This window comes from Solanum dulcamara, chromosome 1 (assembly GCF_947179165.1).
Source record: "Solanum dulcamara chromosome 1, daSolDulc1.2, whole genome shotgun sequence".
Taxonomy (NCBI): domain Eukaryota; kingdom Viridiplantae; phylum Streptophyta; class Magnoliopsida; order Solanales; family Solanaceae; genus Solanum; species Solanum dulcamara.
The window spans coordinates 56,307,539-56,330,997 of record NC_077237.1 but is presented as its reverse complement, the minus strand read 5'-3'; the positions used below and the strand labels follow the sequence as shown (position 1 = coordinate 56,330,997).

General features: G+C 33.5%; 1 long non-coding RNA gene across 1 annotated transcript; it reads right to left on the bottom strand.

Annotated features, from left to right (window-relative positions):
* Window positions 1–5,994: 5,994 nt before the first annotated feature.
* On the bottom strand, window positions 5,995–10,826 carry LOC129886777 (uncharacterized). The gene is made up of 5 exons (XR_008766262.1): window positions 10,639–10,826; window positions 10,389–10,472; window positions 7,323–9,410; window positions 7,152–7,233; window positions 5,995–6,238 (listed from the first exon to the last, which is right to left on the bottom strand). It is a non-coding gene; the product is annotated as an uncharacterized LOC129886777 (long non-coding RNA).
* Window positions 10,827–23,459: the final 12,633 nt, after the last annotated feature.

Sequence of the window (23,459 nt, the reverse complement as noted above, 5' to 3'; positions counted from 1 at the left end):
AATAAGAAACTTTGTAAAATATTGTGAAGTCCCAAAGATAGAATATTGCGATAAAACATTATCGCTAAATATGCCTACTAGGTGAAATTTCACTACTTGATGTTAGAAATGGCACAACATTTTGAGAAGGAGATTTGATCTTTTTGATGATAATTTTAAAACTTATCTATCTACTCATGTTTGTGAAGATGAAAGTATTGTAGGTATGCTTGCATGTAATGATTGGGCAAATGTGAGAAATGTGATAAAGTTTCTTGAAAAAAAATTTGAGCTTAACATAAAGGTTTCATGTTCACATTATGTTACATCTAATATTCATTTGAGAATATATGTGAGCTTGATGTATATTTGAAAATGTGTTTGACAAGTGAAGATCTTAATCTGAAAATTATGGCTGAATGGATAATGAAAAAGTTCTAGAGATATTGGAGTACTCCTGATAAGATTAACCAAATGATTTATATTTTTCACGATCCAAGCCTAGGGCTTAGACGTGACATGGCGAATGAGAACCCGAAAGTACCTCAAACAAGCCTCTTAGCATTCTTTTAGCCTTCCATAGGTAATGATGATAAATAAATAAGCAAAAATCATAATAGTAAATCTTCAACTTACATATGTCCAACAATACCTCTAACTATTAGATTTAACGGGGCTAAGACAAGTCTCTAGCTCGCCCTCAATCATAATAGAAGAAATCCATAGCAAAATATCTCAACATATCATAAGCTAGAAAGATAAAGAAGTATTGTTTCCGGAACATGGAACTCACCAAAAGTAGTCTTCAATGAAATCTCAACTAGCCACGTGGAGGAGAACGAGGAGGAGCACCGGTCCCTACATGTAGGAAAAAGAGTATGCGTTAGTACTTTGAATGTACTAAGTATGTAAGGATGCATGAACATTGAGGAAACTTTAAAACATTTATGGAATATGGAATATAATGTAATGCATGCATAAGAAATCATATAAATATCCTTTAAAACATTCATTTTATGGAAAAATGACCAAAACCGACATTTAAGACCATGCGAGCTATTACATGGAATCCAACATAACCCCCTACGTTGGCCAGGGAGACTACTTGCCAGGTAGAACTCCGTCAACTTCTTTCATTTCTTTAACTTTAACTTTAAGGGCTTTCGTGGATCCATTAGCCTAAGCCTACAAGGGCTCCTATGTTGGCACATAGTTAATGAGACAAGGGGTTGCTACTAGGATTCTCTTACCGAATCCCACCTCAATGCCCCATTCGGTGCTAAGTCAATCCCACGGAATAGTTTAATACTTCAAAATATTCATAGCATATAACTTGAGAATTCAAACATCATATTCGGTAGAATAACTCATTAAAATATTTGATAATTCAAATATACAAGAATTATCCTTATTGCATAAAGAATCCATCATTCATATCATTTCATCATTCTTTCATTTCATAAGACTCCCTTTTGATCATAGATATTGCTTTCATAAACATTCATTTGGAATCAAAACTTTCAAGTCAAACTTTATTAAAATATAGTAAAGCTAGGTGGGTTCAAATCACTTCAACTTGCAAATATGTATGTAAATAAATATACATAAATACTTTGAAATCCATTAATTAAAAATCATGTTTTAAACAACCCACCATTAATTTCAAGAATCTTTAAATAGATAAATGGAGGAATTACTTGCAAACCATCAATTCATACATATGAAATTATGTTGCATCAAAATAGACCAATAATCATTAGTTTAACCATGATTTATACTATTATTACTTGAAATCAAGAGACTTAATTGAAAGTGTTTTTGGACTATATGGGTGGAAGAACCCATGGATAAACACCCACATAACTTAGAGTAAAGCTTAAAGAAAATAAACATAATTTATCATAGAATCAAAATAATTTAGATATGAGAGTGGAAGGAATACTCTCATTGAAGCCTTACATACCTGGAATCCGAAGCTTTAGACGGAACCGAAAGACTTAATCAACACTCTTGAGTCCTAGCTTTTCTCCCCTCCAGAACGTTTTGTGTACTACCCGCAGTATATGAATCACCGAAATAGTATTTCTTCACTATTAAGAACTAAACTATATTAGAATGAGTAAAGAAGTGTATAGAGAGAAGAGTTGCTTGAAAAAGCTTGATGAATAAAATGAGTAAATAAGGTAGGTATTTATATGTGTGGAGGAGGGACCTAACAATAAATAAAATATTTATAAAAAAAAATCTAAAAATTTAATGAAAAATTGTGATGTCATGGGTGATGTTAAATGGAGGACAATTGATGTCATGAGTGATGTCAAATGTATCTAGATCTTTCCATGGTAAGTGAGATGAGTTCTTTTTAACAGAATACTTTTTTTCGGAGCTGTATTTGAATAAGATAAATTCCTTATTAAGATTTGGTGTCTTCATAAGAATTGTATATATGGAAGTCTAGTTTCATATAGTTCAAGAATCAACTAATTTGGATAATCCTACAGTGAGATATGATTTTTCTTCTATAAACACTCTATTCCGTCACAACATCCTGTCTTATAATAATTAATTTATTTGATCTACTTAACCGCCGAAACTTAAAATATGGTCTTCACAAAAGTTGTATATAATGATCTTGTGGTTACTTAGAAATTTGAATCATACAATTTGGACAATCCTATGAAAAGTTATTCTCAAAATACAGAGATTGTATCATTTTTAGGCGAGAATTGAAACATCGTATACAACGTTTTTAGGGGATGTTACAATATTGCTTCTGTGTTGGATCCTCACAACAAATTTGTGTATGTTAGCTTTGGACTTGAAGAACTATTTAGGGAGAAAATAGGAAAGAAAGTAGATAAAGGAGTGAATCATTATATAAAAGCTTTATTTGGAGAGTATTTAAGAAAATATTCAAAAGAATCTCAACATCAATCATGATAGATCTACTTCATCTAACACATCTAGTTCTGATTTTCAAATTGTGAGAATTTTTCTTTTGAGAACTAAGCTTCACTTGAAGAAACAAAAGGGAGATTGTGGAAGTGGGGGTGCCAAGTCAGAGTTGGAGAGATACCTTCAAGAAGATCAAGAGCCTGAACATGATGATTTTGATGTCTTAAGTTTGTGGAAAGTTAATGCTCCAACTTTTCTATTCTTTCAGAGTTAGCTCGTGATGTGTTGGCTATTTCCATTCCGAGTGTGGCATCGAAATGTGACTGTATTCTTAATTGATTTAGAAGTTCTTTGACTCCTAAATGTGTGCAATTTCTTATTTGTGCTCAAGATTGGCTTAGAAAAGAGACATTCTATTTGTATGGAAGAAAGTTTGGAGTATCTTGAGAAATTTGAACTTGGTAACGTTTCATATTTTTTGTATGTTTTAATAATCTACTTATTTATGTTGCTTGACATTTGTTTAAATGATCTTTAGAATTGACAAATAATGGAAGGGATCCTTGCATTGTTGATATATGAAAGCAATTTATTATTTTGCTACTAGAGTTCTAATGCCTAATGGTAAGTTTCGATACTTTATTTATTTGAATTGAGATATTTTTTTGTATCTTGAAAGTTATATTCTAACGTCAAGTTTTTACTTTTTGATTTAATCTTTTTTATTAGATTCAAGTTCAAGTGTTCAACCATGTTTTCTAAAGCTCGTTCATTTATTTGAAAACATTTTGTGGTGGTTCAAGACATGAAAAAGGGTGTTGTGATTGTGTTTACTATTTTGTGGTGTTTTAAATTTGGTGACTCACATTTGGTGGTGTTTTGAAAATATTTGGAGACATTTGGTGGTGTTTTGAATTAGATGACTTGTGTTTATGAATTGTGAGTTGTGAAGTTTAAGATATTTGTGTTTTAATTTTTTAGTGTTTGTGTTGACTGTTGAGTTGATGGCTGCGAGTGCATGGTAAGTGGTAAACTTATGATTGCTATGCTGGCTGCAGGCAGCAGGCCTACTGCAGGTCTACGTTAGGCTCCGTCGCACAAGCTTTCATTATTATAATTTATGGGTTTAACTTAACGTTTTTGTGTTTCTACTTCGTAATTCTATTTTTTCCTTATTGATTTCTTGGTACTAAACTTAATAACACACAGTGATTCTTCGATCACTAATAACTAGTCTGATAAAACTAAGGCCTAAGGTGTTGATTTCTTTTTGCAGTGAAGGTGGTAATTTTTTATTTCTTTTTTCTCTGTTGATTTCTTGCTTATCGTTTTCTTGTTATTCTTTTTTTTCCTGTTGGTTCTTTTAGGAATTATGCAAGAAGAAAATTGCAGAATAATAAATCAACACAAGAATTTTTGTATCGAAAAATTATTTTTAAAACACTGAAATAAACTAAATCGAAGTTGAAAAAATCGAACTGAACCGATCTAGTTTGGTTTGAAATACGGTGCACACTTTTTCAAAATCAAACACCAAAGAACCGAATCGAACTTTAACAAAATTGAACCGAAGAATCGAACGTCCACCCCTACTTTGATTTGCTCCTTTTCCGGCTGTATTATACATCTCCAACTCAACACCGAATTTTACGTCAAATCCTATTTTAGGGCTACGTCAAATTTTATTTTAATATAATTTTGGGTGTTTCGAAGCTCCAACCCAATACTATTTTAATGTGTAAATAATGTCACACCAATACTATTCATCCACGCTAAATCACTTTTTCAATATTTTATAATTATTTTCATTATATAAAAAATTTTAATTTAACATTTTATAAATTATATATTTTTAATTAAGTCTCTATTATACTTAATTATTTTTTATGTAGTATTATCTTAAAGTTGGAGTATGTATGATTTTTATATAAAATTTAAGTTAATTTACTACAAATTATAATTGGATAAAAATACAATTATAATCTTCACAAAAATAAAAAAAAATGCAAATATAATAAATGTGCGAAAACAGAAGAAATCATTTGTTTTATAAAGTAAGAAAATATAAACGAAAGAATATAATATATTAAAGAGAGAGAAGAATATAAAGAATATATTTTTTTAATGTAAAATTTAGTGTAAGTGATTGGAGTTAGTGCGATACTATTTTAATGTAAAATTTAATATTATGAATTGGAGATGCCCTATGGCCTGGCTCCCGTGTATATCATCTGGTCCAAACACTTCTTCTACTCTTTTCATAATATCTTCTAAAACAAAAATTTAATTATAAATGTCAAATATACATCTTTCGTTATATCATTCGTCCAAATATGCCCCTTTTAATTATATACAACAACAACAACCCAGTGAAATCCCATATCGTGGGGTCTGGGGAGGATAGAGTGTACGCAGACCTGACTCCTACCAATGTAGGACGGCTGACTCCTTTTAATTATATGATGACATAAATTTTGCCTTAATTTTGACTGACGGACTCATGTCAAGCTTAAAATCAAATGACTCGCATAAATAAAAAGGCAACTCAATGCATTAAAGCACCTGCTATGCGTAGGGTCCAACCACGAGGACCTATTCTACACATGCTTACCTTGTATTTCTATCAGCGTTTGTTTTCAAGGCTTGAACTTATTACCTCCTCAATTTTAAATATTTTATTTCTTCAGAAATCCACCAATTTAATCCGCCCTGACCCATTTTTTTTTCCAGACAACAAAAGAAAAGAAGATGAAAAATAATGAGTCGGGGTGGATTAAATGACTGTTTTTCTAAAGAAATTGAGTATTTAAATTTGGAGGTTGAGCTTGACACGTGTTCTTTCGTCAAAATTATGAAAATTTGTGTTATAATATACAATGAAAAAGGTAAAAATACTCCTTGAACAGCTTACGTGATTCATATAAGCCATTTTGATTTAAAAATAATTATGGCCAGGGGTGTTTATCGATCATTCGATTTTAAGTATTATCGATTTAACTTATTAATTTTCAATTTCTAAATATGCTAAATCGATAATTAAATCAATGAGATCTTTGTTATTGATTTTTGATCTTTAACAGTTCGATTATCAATTAACCGATAAGAAAAATACTTTTCAAATAAATATACGAGTCCTAATGTTAATCAAATTGCAGTCTGCATACATTTACAAATTGAAATTACCATAGTGCAAAAGCTACAATTAGTCAATTACAAACTAAAATTAAAATCAATAAGCCCAGTTTTGATCCAACTTCAATCTGAATGTCGCATTTCCATAAAAATTAATTCGGCAGTTTATCATATACCCATCAGATAATCAGCAAAATCCTCACCAAGTTCCTAATCAAGACAATCACAAAACCTGAAAGAAAAAGTTCCAAGTTATTTCATAACAAATAATTATAACAATCCATTTATGTTACTAACAGAACCAAGTTTTGAGCCATCTGATATACAAGCAAGAGTGGAGAAGTACCAACTATGATGGCTAGAAAAAGCTTTTGGCATGGCTGACAAATCCATAAGGATGATATAAGTTTCTGAGTTAGACATGGAAAATGGTAAAAAAAAAATAGTAGCAAGGAACCAGAAGCACAAGGCAAAACAGTTAGCCATATTGTTGAAGAATAAAAATAGAAGTTGGGATATATTCTTGAACATAAATTATTTTACTTATATAGAGAAATGAGACCCTCTCATCTAACTTCTCAATCAGTTGTCCATATTTCCTACTATATATTGAAATTGCAAACCAAGCAGTAAGGTATATGTGGATCCTTAAATTGGTTGCAAGGCTTTCTCAATGATGAACCAACCAAGAGATTTTGAATGTTAGTTCCAAAAACAGAGGAACTTGTGATGAGCTAAAGATGAGCCGCGGACGTCCTTCTAGAAGAGTTAACGCCTACTGATCTAACAATATATTCATATCCTACAATTAATACCTAATATATATTGTCCAATCTTCCATTATTTATGTTACCTAGTAATCATGTAGTCGTTCTTCTAACAATATCAATTAGAATTTAGAGCAGTTATTAAGTAAAATGCGATTTTTTGGGGAAAATAAAATGCCTCCAAATTATGAAATACGAACAATGACTAATTGTAGCACAAGCCATAACACGGACATGGGCAACCAAAACACAAACTGATACCATCTACGATTTGAATCAACATCAAAATAAAAGTACCAAATGTACAGATCATCATGACTTAAATCAAGCAGATGCATAACTTTAAACAACTTGTATCTAGAATTAAGAATAACTTACCAAATGTCCAGATTCAAGTGCAAAAAAGAGTTTCAACTTTCAACTCCACATTAATCATCAAGAATGCTAGTGCTAGCCAAATCTATAAAGAATTTATGTTAAACTTTTAGAAAATTATTAATGACTATATATAGTACCAATAAAAAATTAATACAATAAGAATATTCTTACCTTGTTCAAGCTGTTCAAGGGCATCTATATCTTCCTCAACACTAACAGGTCGTGATTCACTTCGAATCCAATCTTGAAGACACACTAGAGTTTGCACCAATTTAGGAGTTAATGAACTCCTAAATGAATCTAAGATGCGTCCACCGGTACTAAACGCACACTCGGATGCCACACTAGAAATAAGAATAGCTAACACATTCCGAGCCATCTCAGCAAGAATAGGAAATCTAGGTGAGTTTATTTTCCACCAAGACAGGATGTTAAAGTTCTTGGTTTCAACTTCATTTTCTTCACCAAGATATTTTTGCAATTCAGTTTTAACAATTGTTATATTTCCAGCTTTATGTTTCATTAGATCATCCATGAACGACCCCAAAGATCCTATTGATTGGACAATACTACCTGAACTTGAAGGCAGTGAACTAAAGTTTCCAAATGAAAAACTAGATAAAGATGAAGAGTGATACTATCTTTATCTTTTGAAAGACACTTTACATACTCACCAAACATTAAATTCATGTAGTCTCTAACTTCCTTCTCTAGAACTAGTCCTTCTTTTCCAAACATCATTTCAAATGCAAAGCCAACCGAAACAAACTTGTGTGGAGGATCCAGAACACAAGAAACAAAAATCATCTTATTCATTTTTTTTTTGGAGTACCCCAATACTTATCAAAATTTTCTCATATTTGAAGCAATTTTACTCAAAAGATCATCGTCATCTTCACTCGATATCAATTGTTTCAAATAAAAAGAAACCTCACAAATTTTAAGAAAGTGTAAATTTGATGTGACGTACTGTGATCCAGGTATATACTTCTCTGGTAAGATCATAGAAGATTTGAAGGAAATTAGAAACTTTCTTTACATTGTTCCAGTCATCACTCAAAAGTGCACCGACAGCAGTTCCATCTTCATCCTCAACAAATTGAAGATAATGTGACAAACCAATATCACGATCAACATAACTGGAAACCACATTTTCAAACTCAATAGCCCTATTCAACATCAAGTATGTGGAGTTTCACCCCGTAGAAACATCCAAACATAAAGATTTTTTGCAACAATATCTTCACAACACTCTTGGAACCTCTTACACCTCGCAGGAGACAGCCTAATGAATTTAACTACTCTTCTAACCCGTTCAATAGAAACAGCTGACACCTTTAAACCATCTTGAACAACAAGATTTAGAATATGCGCCATACACCTAACATTAAGGTGTTCTTCATTCATGAAATTGGTCCCCCGTTTAGTGAATATCTTAGACAACTCTTTCACAGACACATCATTCGAACTAGCATTATTGACTGTGATGGTAAAATTTTTATCTAAGCCCCAATCACCTAAACACTTAATTATCTCGTTAGCCATGTCTTCACCTCTACGGCTAGAAATAGGACAGAAGTTAATTATCCTCTTATGCATCATCCATTCTTTATCGATCCAATGTGCAGTGATACACATATAGTTAATTCGCTGCAAAGAGGTCCAAGTATCAGTGGTAAGACTAACTCTTTGTTGTGCTTCTCCGATAGATCTCCTCAACTTCTGTTTCTCTTCATCAAAAAGTTTAAAACAGTCACATGTCACAGTGGTACGAGAAGGAATCTTAAAATGAGGTTGTGCTATTTTCATAAAGTTTCTAAAACCTTCCTTCTCGACAAACTTGAAAGGGAGTTCATCCACAATCACCATGCGACATAAAGCACTCCTACGTTGTTCTTGCTCAAATTTTCAGGAAACAACTACCACATCATCCATATCACCCCCTTGAACTGATTGAAAGCCTATTTGAGTTTGGCTTTTATCAGCACTTCGAGGCATCTTTGAACAAGTTAACATATGGGTAAACATTGACGTCGTACCATTTTTACCTGAATCAGCAAAATAATTTGAACCACAATACTTATACTTCGATTTCTTATTCCCTTCTTCATTAACAAATGATCCAAAATGATCCCATACTCGAGACCTTTTTTTTTCTTTCTTTATCTTTGACTGAACAGATTGTTTTTGACGCATAGAATTTGAATTAATACTTTCATCGCCCAGGACCACCACCTCATTAGTTGAAGTATTTTCAGCCTGTAATCATTTAAAATTTATTAAATATAAATTTATAGAATGATTCAATTTATATTAAATTCAAGATATATTAATCCAAATAAATATTTTGGATTAATAAAATTGAGTCAATTATTTAAGTCCAATAAATATGGATTTAATTAAAAATCCAAATCCATTGATTTGGGCTATAAAGATGACCCTACTTTGTTAAGCCCGATATAATCTCATCCTAGAGGCCCATTTTCATGTCACGTGTCAAAGTTATGTGGCAATCCAAGTCATATTAAATAAGCCACTAGAATTATGCCATGTGCCAAAGTTATGTGGCGATCCAATTCAAATTAAATAATCCACTAGAATTATACCATGTGCCAAAGTTAGGTGGCAATCCAAGTCAAATTAAATAAGCCACTAAAATCATGTCATATGGCAAAGTTATGTGGCAAACTAAGTCAAATTAAATGAGTCACTAGAATAATGCCACATGTATATGTGACATGTTCATGTATGTGTGACATGTTTTGACCAATTAAATTAAAGCTCTTCACCAAAGAAATCTGATTGGTCAGTTCAAACCAACCAATCAAATCGCACCCTCATACCACTCCCTACAACTATAAATAGGGTCCTCATTATTATCAGAGGAAGGGTTTTCAAGAACAAGAAGCAAAAAGAAAGCTCGTGGATCAAAGACCGCAAATTATCTACAAAACTACAAAGTTCAAGTAATTAAATTCAAGTTCAAGTTCAAGAACGAAGAAAAATACCAAGAAGATCAAGATCAAGTTACTTGTTCATATTTACTATTTGTCATAACCATATAAGTTTCGTGACGAATAATTCAAATCCAAATTTGAAGACGAAAATTCAAGATCAAGTTATTCAAGTCGTTGATTTTAAATCAAATTCAAGTTCAACATGTTCCATATTATTTGAAGAATCAAAAGATTATCATAGAAATTGCAACACGCACTACATTTTGAAATCAAATATTACACTTTGTTACTCCAACTTTCCAGTCTTGATTATTTATTTTTCTCGGCTCGAAAATTTGTTGTTTACACAGCCATATGTATATCTCTGCAAAAAAATGAATTAGACAATAATTAAGGCAACAAATCATGTAATAGTTTCAAGCAAACTAGTTTAACTATGGAGAAATTAAAGAGGTTTCTTAAAGGAGAGGGTACAGAGAACTGAGAAGAGGAGAAATCAAAAAAGGGAGAAGAAGAGAAATTAAACTCACAATGAACAACCCTTGCCGTCGATCGTTGCCGCCTAATCCTTGCCGTCGACCGTCGTCGTAACAACTGCAAACGGGAGCCGCCGTCGTCCTTGCTTGCAATTGTCGCTGAAGAGTGAAGAGTGAACAGTGAACAGAAAACTAAACCTAAAGTCTAAAGAGACAAAACAAAACCTGGTAATATATTAAATACTAGTAAATAATATGATATAGACCTACAGACTAACTTATTATATTATATATTTATATTTATATTTTTGGCTGAATTCATTTTTGACCATCTAAAGTAATTTTTATTTAGACATATTAATTTAATTTTGTTCATTTTAAATACTTTATGTGTTGTTGTATCATTTTAATATTTTTCACTGACTCAATATAGCATGTGTATTTACACGATTTTTTGATGAGTGAATAATTTTTTTTTTGGAATTTTTTTCTCTTTCTTCTTCTTCCTCACTCTTTTTTCCCTGCAACTTCTTCACCTTCCACCACCCTCCATGACCACACAATTTTTTGAAAAAATCCTACAAAATTTTGTTGAGTTACATTAGAATCTAATTTCTTCAATAACAGAGCTCATAAAAAATAAGACCACCAACATTCTCTAAGAATGTGTAGTATTTTTTAAAAAAAATCAAATCAAAAAATAAATTTTAAGTTCTGCTACAAAATGGTGTCTACTACTAGAACTGATAAAATTAAGTAAAATAACATCTTTTAAGAAAATAATTCACACAAATAGAAATGATTTTTAGAAAAAGCGCCCTAACAATTCAAAAAAACACTGAATTGCTTTGTCAGCCTTATTTATTCCTTCTTCCTCAATATATCTGCGCCCTTTTTTCAAATAACATCCTCACCATAGTATTCTTCACAGCACTAGCTAATTAATACTGTTATTTTTCTAAATGTAAAAGCGCCCTAATAATACTGCTACTTTCACCCAAAATGTAAAATTATTTTTCAAGAAAAGAGGAAGCAAGTTAAATAATATTGTTACTTTTCACCAAAAAATGTAAAATCAATTTTTAAGAAAGGAGGAATCAAGGAATGTAACACAAGAAATAAAAATTTTATTTGGCACAAGAAAATCACATAGATTTTGGTGAATTTGAAAAAGAAAACCACAAAGAAAGAGAAAGAAAAATAAGGCACGAAGAAGAAGAAGAAAATGGGGAGGTGGGGTGGGATATTCTAGAGAAAAAAAAGAAGTTTAAAGTGAGCTTTTAAAAAAAACTAAAAATCTACATGTCACATGTCGATTCGTTTATTTATCCACGTAGGAGACGTTTAATTCATGCGCACAAGCTAGTTCTGAGAATATAAAAATAGTTTCAAAATGAGATAGTGAACCTCTGCCACGACCCAAGCCTCGGGCGTAGATGTGACATGACGAGTCAAATAATCATTTAATTCGTATGTTTTCTCATCTATTTTTTATGAGATTCGATCCCAACCTTGTTGGGTTGTTATATTTACATATGAGCGTGTAACATCACTTGTTAGATATAATTTCAAGTGTATCATAATCCAATAAGACTGAACTGTAATTTACATTCAATCTGAACAAATATAAAATATCACATGTCATTGTTAATTTTATGCACTTTACTTTCTGCTTGTTATCTATTTCTTCTCACAACTTATCTAGAATTGATAGGCACGTGTGTTGGGGGTAGGAAGCACCACAACTAAAGTTTGATATGATGAAAATAATGAAAATAAATTAGACACGAGAATTTTATTTGGAAACCCCTCTAAATGATAGAAGGGAAAAACCACGGGGTAGAAGGATCTCACTATAAAAATATGGAGTACACAGCTCTCAAATACAAGGAGAAAACAATAATTAACACTTCTCTCTTGTAAGAGGAACAACTACTAAAAAGGACACTCAAGACTACAATATTTATCTTGGTGTATAACTCTCTTTGTATTCTTACTCTCTCTTTCTGGGATGATTTCAATTGAGGGCAAGAGACCCTATTTATAGGAGAAAGAAAACGTGTAAGTTTGCAGCCAACTTTTCCCAAATCTGCAGCCAACTTTGTCAAACAAAGTTGCTGGCTCTTGGCCCCTTTTTTGACAATTTCATAATGTAGCTGTACCTCCCTTTTTGACATTAGGCAGCCCCTTTTTTTGACCTTCTGCATTCTCCCACTTGAAGATTTAATTGAGAATCAATTAACTCTTCACACCATCCTTTCTACCCAACTACTGCAATGTTACGTTTCTGTTAGGCCAATAGAAGATCGACACCATATGAACTTATTACTGTTGATCGGCTTCGTAAACATATCTGCTAGGTTGTCATTAGTGTGAATTTTCTGAATATCCACACTGCCTTCTTCCACCTTCTCACGAACAAAGTGATACTGAACTCGTATGTGCTTTGTCCTTGAATGAAATGCCGGATACTTTGCAAGATGCAAAGCGCTCTGACTGTCACAAAATAGAGCAATCTTCTCTTGTTTGTGCCCGAGCTCCTCCAGTAACATCTGCATCCATATTGCCTCTTTGCTAGCTTGTGTAGCTGCTACATATTCTGCTTCCGTCGTAGATGTAGCCACGATAGACTGCAGTTTTGAAACCCAGCTTACAGCTCCTCCAGTAAGAGTAAACACATAACCTGTGGTGGACTTGCTTTTATCAAGATCACCTGCATAATCTGAATCAACATAACCTTTAACAGTAAAGTCTGATCCTCCATAACACATTGTAACATCTGAGGTACCCTTGATGTATCTTAGGATCCTCTTAACAGTATTCCAATGCTCTCTACCAGGATTAGCCATGTATCGACTAACCACTCCCACTGCTTGTGCAATGTCAGGTCTTGTACATACCATGGCAAACATTAAACTTCCCACTGCTGATGCATACGGTACTCGAGACATCTCCATCCTCTCTGCTTCATTGCTAGGACACATACTTGAGGATAACTTGAAATTAATAGGAAGTGGGGTAGAAATTGACTTATAGTCTTGCATCTTGAAACGTCTCAAGATTTTCTTCAAGTAGTTCTTTTGAGAAAGCCAAATCTTCCTATTATTTCTGTCTCGATGAATTTGCATCCCTAGAATCTTGTTTGCTGGTCCCAAGTCCTTCATTTCAAACTCCCTAGCCAACTGTGCCTTTAAATTTGTGAGACGATCTTTGTTGGGGCCTGCTACCAACATGTCGTCAACATACAACAACAAAATAGCAAAGTCTTCATCACCAAATCTCTTGTAATAAACACAAGGATCTGAACTATGTCTGTTGTATCCAAGGCTTATAATGAAGGAATCAAATCTCTTATACCAACATCTCGGCGCCTGTTTGAGACCGTATAGAGATTTGTTCAACCTGCAAACCAAGTTCTTTTTTCCCTGTTCTTCAAAACCTTCTGGTTGGAGCATATAAATTTCTTCTTCAAGTTCTCCATGAAGAAATGCAGTTTTGACATCTAACTGCTCCAAGTACAAGTCAAATGTAGCACACATCGCCAGGACCACTCGAATTGTTGTGAGTCGAACCACTGGAGAAAATATCTCATTGAAGTCGATACCTTCTTTCTGAGCGAATCCTTTCACCACCAATCTTGCACGATACCTCTCCACTTGATCATTACCATTGCGTTTGATCTTGTAGACCCATTTGTTTCCAATGGCCTTCCTTCCTTGTGGTAATTGAACAAGATCCCATGTTTTATTTTTATGAAGAGCTTCAATTTCTTCTTGCATTGCTGCCACCCACAGAGATGATTCTTGGCCTTTCATAGCTTCTTGAAAAGTTGAAGGCTCTCCATCTTCTGTTAATAGACAGTATGCAATATTACTCTCCATAGAATAATCTGAGTGCCAAGCTGGTTCTCTTCTCTCCCTAGTTGACCGTCGAACTCCTGGAGTTTCGATCTCAGCTTACTCTTGTTCTTCTTGCTCTGGTGCTGCTTCAGAAGAAACTGGAACTTCTTCTATTTCTTCAACTTCAACTGTAGTAGTCTCTGATTTTTCTTTTGAAGTGCTACCTTCTTTTGCTTGTATCTTGTTTTCAATAAATACAACATCCCTGCTGATTACCACCTTGCGGGCTGTGGGATCCTACAAGCGATACCCCTTGACTCCATCAGCATACCCTAAGAAAATGCATTCCCTGGATTTTAGATCCAACTTCGATTTTTCTTGGGTGTTGTACATAACATAAGCAGGACTTCCGAATATATGTAAGCGAGAATAATCAGCTGGTTTTCCTGTCCACATCTCCATTGGCGTTTTCAGATCAATTGCGGTTGATGGTGACCGATTGATCACATAACAGGCGGTTTTGACTGCTTCTGCCCAGAATGGTTTTTCCAACCCTACAGTTGCCAACATAGCTCTTGTCCGTTCCAACAAGGTTCTGTTCATCCGCTCTGCTACTCCATTTTGTTGTGGAGTATATGCCACCGTGAACTGCCGTTTAATACCTTCTTGTTTACAGAAGTTATTAAATTCATCACCAGTGTATTCTTCTCCATTATCTGTCCTCAAACACTTGATCTTTTTCTCAGATTCAAGTTCCACCCGCGCTTTGAATTCTTTGAAAACTGAAAAAACATCTGCCTTCCTCTTGATTGGATACACCCAACTTCTCCTGGAGTAATTGTCGATAAATGACACGAAATATTTCGCTCCTCCTAGAGACTCCACCGGTGCTTGCCAGACATCAGAGTGAACCAGATCTAGTATTTCCTTGCTTTTTGCAGAGGAACTGCTAAACTTCAGTCTATTTTGCTTACTGGTAACACAATGCTCACAAAAGGGTAGTGAAACCTTTTTGAGCCCTGGAAGAAGTTTTTGCTCAGCAAGAATCTTCAAACCTCGTTCCGACATATGGCCAAGTTTACGATGCCACATCATCGTTGATTCTTCAAATGAACTTGCTGACGCGGTTGATGCTTCTCCTTCTTGGTGTGTTTCACCTTTAAGCACATATAGATTTGCCGCAAGTTTTTCCGCTTTCATTACTACAAGCGCTCCTTTGGATATTCTCATGACTCCACCATGAGTCTTATATGAACATCCATTTTCATCTAGTTGTCCTAAAGACAATAGATTCTTCTTCAAGTCTTTTACATGTCGTACCTCCTGGATGGTGCGAACCGTGCCATCATACATCTTTATTTTGATGGACCCAATACCAATAACATCCAAAGCATGATCGTTTCCCATGAATACAGACCCTCCTGAGATAGGATTATATTGATGGAACCATTCTCTCCTAGAAGTCATATGCCATGTTGCTCCTGTGTCCATGATCCAGACATCAGCGAAACGTTTTCTGCCTTTATTATTTGATATTGCCTCACTACATAAAATATCGCCATCATCCGAGGTACATGCAACATTCCCTTGAGCATTTGATGACTCAGGGTTTTCACTCTTCTTCTTGAACCGACAATCTTTCTTGAAGTGCCCTTTCTTGCCACAGTTGTAGCACTTGATATTCTTCTTACTTCTTGATTGAGATCTGCCATGATTGTGACTCCCACTGGGGCCACGTTCCGTTGGTCTTCCTCTCACTATCATCAAAGCTTCAGCTTGCTGCGAACTTGCTTGTCTGTCTTCCTTATTTTTGCGCCGATTTTCTTCTTCCAAGACAGCGGCTGCAATTTCATCGAAAACTAGACTGTCAGTATTGTTCGTCAGGTTGATGATGAGTTGATCATACGAGTCAGGCAGACTTTGAAGTAGAAGCTCCGCACGTTCAGTCCACTCTATTTTGCAACCCATTGTTGTAAGTTGCGAAAACAGAGTATTCAAAGTATTGATATGTTCAGTAACTGACATGGACTCTGCCATTCGAAGAGTATACAATCTTCTTTTTAAGAAGATTTTATTATGTAAAGACTTGGCCTCATACAACCCCGTAAGAGTATCCCATATTTCCTTCGCCGTCCGCTTTTCCGCTACACTAGACAACACTTGATCAGCTAGTGCCAAGTGTAGATCAGCAACTGCGTTGCTGTCTATGTCGTTCCACTTGCTGTCATCAACAAAGTCTGTGGGCCTGCCATCAATTGAGCTAAGCAATTGTCTTTTCTCAATATCGCTTTTATTTTCATTTTCCACAATGAGAAATTAATCCCATTGAATTTTTCAACGTCAAACTTTGTTGTACTCGACATTGTTATTTGCTTCACACCCTTCTAGATCGTGTCTGAATATTTTTGCGAACAACCGTGACAAACTGTACCGTCACCGAAATTTACTATTCACATAAATAGTACTATTCACCGAGTTTTACTATTCACGAAAAGTTACTATTCACAGATAGTACCTTCGCATAAAATAGACAGAATAACCGAGGGCTCTGATACCACTGTTGGGGGGAGGAAGCACCACAACTAAAGTTTGATATGATGAAAATAATGAAAATAAATTGGACACGAAAATTTTATTTGGAAACCCCTCTAAATGATAGAAGGGAAAAACCACGGAGTAGAAGGATCTCACTATAAAAATATGGAGTACACAGCTCTCAAATACAAGGAGAAAATAATAATTAACACTTCTCTCTTGTAAGAGGAACAACTACTAAAGAGGACACTCAAGACTACAATATTTATCTTGGTGTATAACTCTCTTTGTATTCTTACTCTCTCTTTCTGGGATGATTTCAATTGAGGGCAAGAGACCCTATTTATAGGAGAAAGAAATCTTACCGTGTAAGTTTGCAGCCAACTTTTCCCAAATCTGCAGTCAACTTTGTCAAACAAAGTTGCTGCCTCTTGGCCCCTTTTTTTGACAATTTCATAAGGTAGTTGTGCCTCCCTTTTTGACATTAGGCAGCCCCTTTTTTTGACCTTCTGCAACGTGTTGTTAGTCGACTGGACGAAACAAAAAAAAAATACAGTTCACCCCCTCTTGTACTTTGAGTGTGTTTGTCATGAGCAAGCCTGTATTGGTAATTGAGGTATTAAGTCAGTACTCTAAGCCTTACTACTCAATTGAGGATCAATAAGGACTACATGTTGCAAACCAAATGGATTAGAAAGTTGTAGAAGTGGAAATAGATTGTTTACTACTTGTCAAGCTTCTCAGGGAAGAGAACGCACGACATTATCCACTTAGCTCTATTATTGAAGATTGTAAATATTTCTTGTGTTAGAATTTTGCCCTGATTTTTTTATTAAATTTGAGTTAGTTTTTTTTTAAGGAAAGTCAAAGCATTACATAAGTGTTTTTACCTTTTCTGAAAGAAAAATATAATTCTCTTCTCTATTTGGTTTATTTCTTTCTTGGAGGAAAAGTTCGGAACTCTATAAATTGAAGACCCCTCTTCTTATACCATAACACAATATCAACCACAATGTGGTTATTAAAAAGTTTTGTTTAGTGGGAGATTCTCTCTCAACAGTTTTAATTTTCTTTTATAATATTTTTTTTCATATGTAGGTCAATTGGTCAAACCATATAATAATACTATGTTTTTTTTTATAGTTTTTCCGTGTCATCCAATTTATCATCATCATCATAATTTGTAGTTGTAAGCTTCCGTATGACATCCTGATTCTTTCAAATTCAGGTCAATAGGTCCACGATTAGACATATTAGGAGGGAGGCAAATTAACATACCAATTTTCTAGCTAATAAAGAATACAATCACGAAGAAGCTTTGATATTAAAGAGTCGTGCATTTAAGGATATTGAGTTTCTTCTCCCAGAACACTTAGTCAATGTTGTTTATGAACAATTTAGTTAGTTTGTCTTTTTCCGCTGTACTAAAAAAAATCAAGATATTTGTTTGAATATATCTACCACCATGTGATCAAATACAAGATAGTTATAGAATTGATGGCATGCACATAGGTCCATAATAATACCAGTACAACAAAAAGGTACCTGAATCTTGTGGCATGGTTGGTTTTTGCTAGTGCACCATAAAACATACAACCCAATGATGCAAAAGAATTATCCCCAAACCCAACCAACACCATTTAGGTACGAACCATCTCATGTTCAAGTCCAGCTAAAGTTATGAATGAACCTATGGTAAAGATAATGAGCTAATATTTCTCTTGTTGGGCCTCAGAGTGGTCAAATAAATACACTTAGAGCCCGTTTGGATGGGCTTAAAAAAAGTAACTTTTATGTATGAAGTGCTTTTAGAACTTTAAAGTGCGGAAAGTTATTTTTATAAATAAGAAGTTGAGTGTTTGGATAAAAGTGCTTAAATGAGGAAAATTATGTGGATTTTAAAGTTAAAAGAATAAAAAGGGTAGTTTGGGAATTTAGTTAAAATATAAGGGATATAAAAGTAATTTCCATAATCAAAGAAAATGATTTTAAGCACTTAGGGAAAACAAAGTTAGGAATCCTAACTTTTCATTTTTGACTGACTTTAAGAACTTTCTGGCTTAAAGTTAGCATTAGGCAAACACTTCCAAAAGCTGAAAAGGGGCTTTAAGTTGGTTTTGACCAACTTAAAGCCAATCCAAACGGGCTCTTAAAGCCCTAAAAATGAGAGTATCAAGGTAACGGATGAACATTAATATAGTCTTGTTCAGTGCTATTATAACAGAAAATAATGCAGCATGGAACAAATCCCAACTTTTCAAGGGTTTACCTTTTATTCACTAGCGATGTTATTTTTCTTTGCACTATCACATTACTTAAAAGTTATCCAGCCCTTAATAAGTGACATTAATGGCATGGAATATAAAGTTGATTATATTATACAACTTGTTAAAATAAATTGAGTGTAAAATCCTTTTATACTATCAGTATACAAAAGTTAATTAATTAATACTTAAAGATAACATTCAATAAATGAGAATTTCCATTGTTGGGTTGGTTGGTTATCTAAATTTTTATCTTATTGGTGAAGATTTAATTCTCAATCCTATAACTCCCTCGCCAATTTTTTCGTCCCCTACATCCGGTAATTATTTTTTTAAAAAGGAGAAAATTATCTAAATATATATCTTATTTTACCATAATCTAAAATTTCCTATATTTAAAAAAAATTCACAAATCTCTTCTCGGATACATCACTCTCCTCTCGCTGATATATCCTTATCCCCCTCTCGGAATTCGGATGTCTTATCCCCTATCTGATACATCTCTATCCCCTCTCTGATACATCTCACTCCTATATATCCGGATGTCTACTAATGTATTCGGAAGTATATATCCAAAATTCATAAGTATTAAGAGATTTTTGTAATTTAAAAAAAATAGAAAAATAATGTAATTAACTCTTAACGTCATGAGATTTATGTAAATTACGCTGGAAAAAAAATCGTCCAATGAATTCAGAGTAAGCCCAGATGTTATACATTCATTTTCTAAAACTAATATAAAAAAGGAGACATAAAAGATACTATCGAATTTTCTTACTTTTATAGAGGAGCTTGGTCTAACAATTAATTAATTACTAATAAGCATTATTGTCTCTGTTTTAATTTATGTGACATATTTTTTTAAAAAAATTGTCACTTTTCTATAAATAAAAATAATTTAATGTTAAAATCCCTCTTTCTTAAATGTTATATCAAATCAAATAGTGTTAGACATTAAATAATTTAGGTTTAGGATATGTAGGGGACCCTTATTAGAAAAAATTGGTCCTTTCAAATTTAATATTGATACAAATAAAAATTCATGATTTCTCGAATTGGAATCACGTATTGTTGTTTAATTGTCGAAATCATAAATATTTTCCTCCCAAGAAAAATAATTTTTGGGAAGGCCTTATGTACATGTTATCTTATCTTTAAAAAAAAATATATCAGTTATTACTATTATGAATAATTTGATTTCTCCGAAATTTCAGAAATTATATTCATTCTTTTCTACTAATCACCAAACACCATTTTAGTCCATGCCTATCTCTTACCCTTTTCTTTTACGGGAATATCATAACAAAACACCAAAAACTAAGTTAGCAAATAATTATAACCGTATAAAAATATCTTATTTCATGGTAACACTTAAGAGGACCATCGTTTTCCCTTTTCATAATCACAATTCACATAGATATAGCTAGCGATGGTCCAACCTGTTTTGAATAAATTCTTCAATTTCTAATTGTGCCACACTCTTCCTCGTTATTTTCGCATGAATTTGATAACTATTGGTATAGCCGTATAGGTAATTAATTAGTCGTTTGACTTTTGGCTTAATATTCAAACATGGTCCGCCAGAGTGGGACCCCTTGAAACCTTTTTTTCCCATCAACTTAACTAACCATTATCTACTAGTCACTTAAGATTTTGAATGTCCTTTATAAATAAAAATCCGAAAATTAATTATTTCATTAAGATGTTCGTATTATTTCTTTGGCTTCTGAATTTTTCTGCTTCTTTCTAAAGCATGTCAAATTACGAAAAATGGCATGTAAAGATTAAATGAATCACTTTCATTTACAATTAATCTAGTTTTACAAGACAATAAATTTAAATATTTAAATGAGATTGTTGTTGCAGAAGTCAGATGAATAAAGAGTAATGAAATCATAATTGATATATCTAAATGTAGCTAATTAATAGTAAATGAGACAATAATAAAAATATCACCAAAAATTTACGAAGTTCAGAAAAATTTGTTTACTTTTGCCTAATCCTCAGACACAACCAATCAATATTTATTTCACACCAAAAGAATACAAGTGAAATACTACAAGAGAGAAAGAAGATCAAATGCCTTAAAAGATGAGAAGGCAAGTGAGAGTTGTATTACAAATGAACCAAAACTACCTATTTATAGGAATGAAATCTTCCTCTTGATGTCATCCATGACATCATTATGGGATAAAATATCAAGGTTTATCTTGTGAAACCATTTAATGGTTTACCAATATTTCAACTACAAATTTCCTACCTTGACTTTTTATACCAAAGAAGAATTATTTTCCTACCAAATTTTCGCATTAATTCATCTAGAATCTTGTCAAATTTAACAAATCTCTACCTTGGAAAGATTCTCCATTTTCAACTTTCTCTCAACAAATTTTGATTGTGTCTTCAACCTCAATCTTCAATGTTCAACGATGTTGATCAATTTCAAACAATGTTGAAACTTGACCGCAATCACCACTTTTGTCAGTATATCGGCAGGGTTATCTGTAGTCTGAATTTTCTACACTATGACTCCACCTTCTTCTATGATTTCTCATACAAAATGATATCGCACGTTATTGTGCTTCGTCCTTGCATTATAAACTTGGTTATTTGCTAAATGAATAGCACTTTGACTGTCACAAAATATTACGATACCTTCTTGTTCAATACAAAGCTCCTAAGCAACCCTTGAAACCAAATTGCCCTCCTAAGCAACCCTTGAAACCAAATTGCCTCCTCCATGGCCTCTATAATCACCATGTACTCTGCCTAAGTGGTAGACAAAGCAACTGTTGACTGCAAAGTAGACTTCCAACTAACTAGTGCATTTGCAATAGTAAAAGCATAGGCAATAGTTGTTCTTCGTTTGTCCAAATCACCTGCATAATTTGAGTCACAATATCCAACAAGATATTGACTATCTTCCTGCTCGAAAACTAAACCAACATCTACAGTATTATGAATATACTATAGAATCCATTTTACAGCTTACCAATGTTCCTTTCTAGGATTATGCATATACCTGCTTACAACTCCCACGATATATAAATATCCGATCTTGTGCAAATCATTGGATACATCAAGCTACCAACAACATTCGCATATGGTACTCTCGACACATATTCTTGTTCAACTTCAGTTTTTTGGAGACATAGCATCACTAAGCTTAAATGAGGAGCAAGCAAAGTGCTAACCGACTTTATTTTTTCATTCATACGAAATCGATTTAGTACCCTCTTTAAGTATTTCTTTTGATATAAAAAGAGTTTCTTTGAATGTCTATCTCTTTTAATCTCCATGCCAAGAATTTTCTTCGTCTCACCCAAATCCTTCATCTCAAACTTCTTCCTTAATTGAGTTTTCAGCTTCTCAATTTTCTCTTGACTTTTAGAAGCTATCAACATATCATCAACATAAAGGAGAAGATATATAAAGGATCCATCTTCAAGCTAACACAAATACACACAATGATCGTATTTGCTTCTTTTGTACTTTTGTAGCAACACAAACTTGTCAAATCATTTGTACCATTGTCTAGATGATTTTCTTAATCCATACAATAATTTTTTAAGTTTGCACACCATATTTTATTTTCCATCAACTTTGAATCCTTCTGGCTAAGTCTTAGATTTCCTCTTCCAAGTCTCCATGTAAAAACATAGTTTTTAAATCCAACTGAACTAGTTTCAAATTCAACTAAGCTACCAAAGACAACAAAACTTTAATGGAGGAATATTTCACAAATGGAGAAAATACCTCAGTATAATCAATTCCCTCCTTTTGAGCATATTCTTTGACCACCAATCTTGCTTTGTAGCGAACATCTTCTTGGTTAGGAAATTCTTCTTTTTTTGCATATAACCATTTGCACCCAATTACTTTCTTGCCCTTCGAAAGATTGGCCAATTTCCATGTGTGATTCTTATGAATGGACTGCATCTCTTCATTTATGGCTATCCTCCACTTATCTTCTTCTAAACTTTAGACTGCATTTTTATAAGTGGTAGGAATGTCATCAGTTGCAATTGAGTTTGCACAGGCCACCATATCTATGAATCGAACAGATTTTCTTATTATTCCCTTTGGCTTGGTGGTTGCTATTGATTCAAGTTGTGGCTAAGGTTCTTGAGATGGAATCTACCCATCAACTGACTATTCTTTCAGAGGAAAATCTTCTGTTGTTTCCTCGCTTTCTCTTTGTGTTGAGAAAATTATTTCTCCCTCAAACTCCACCTGC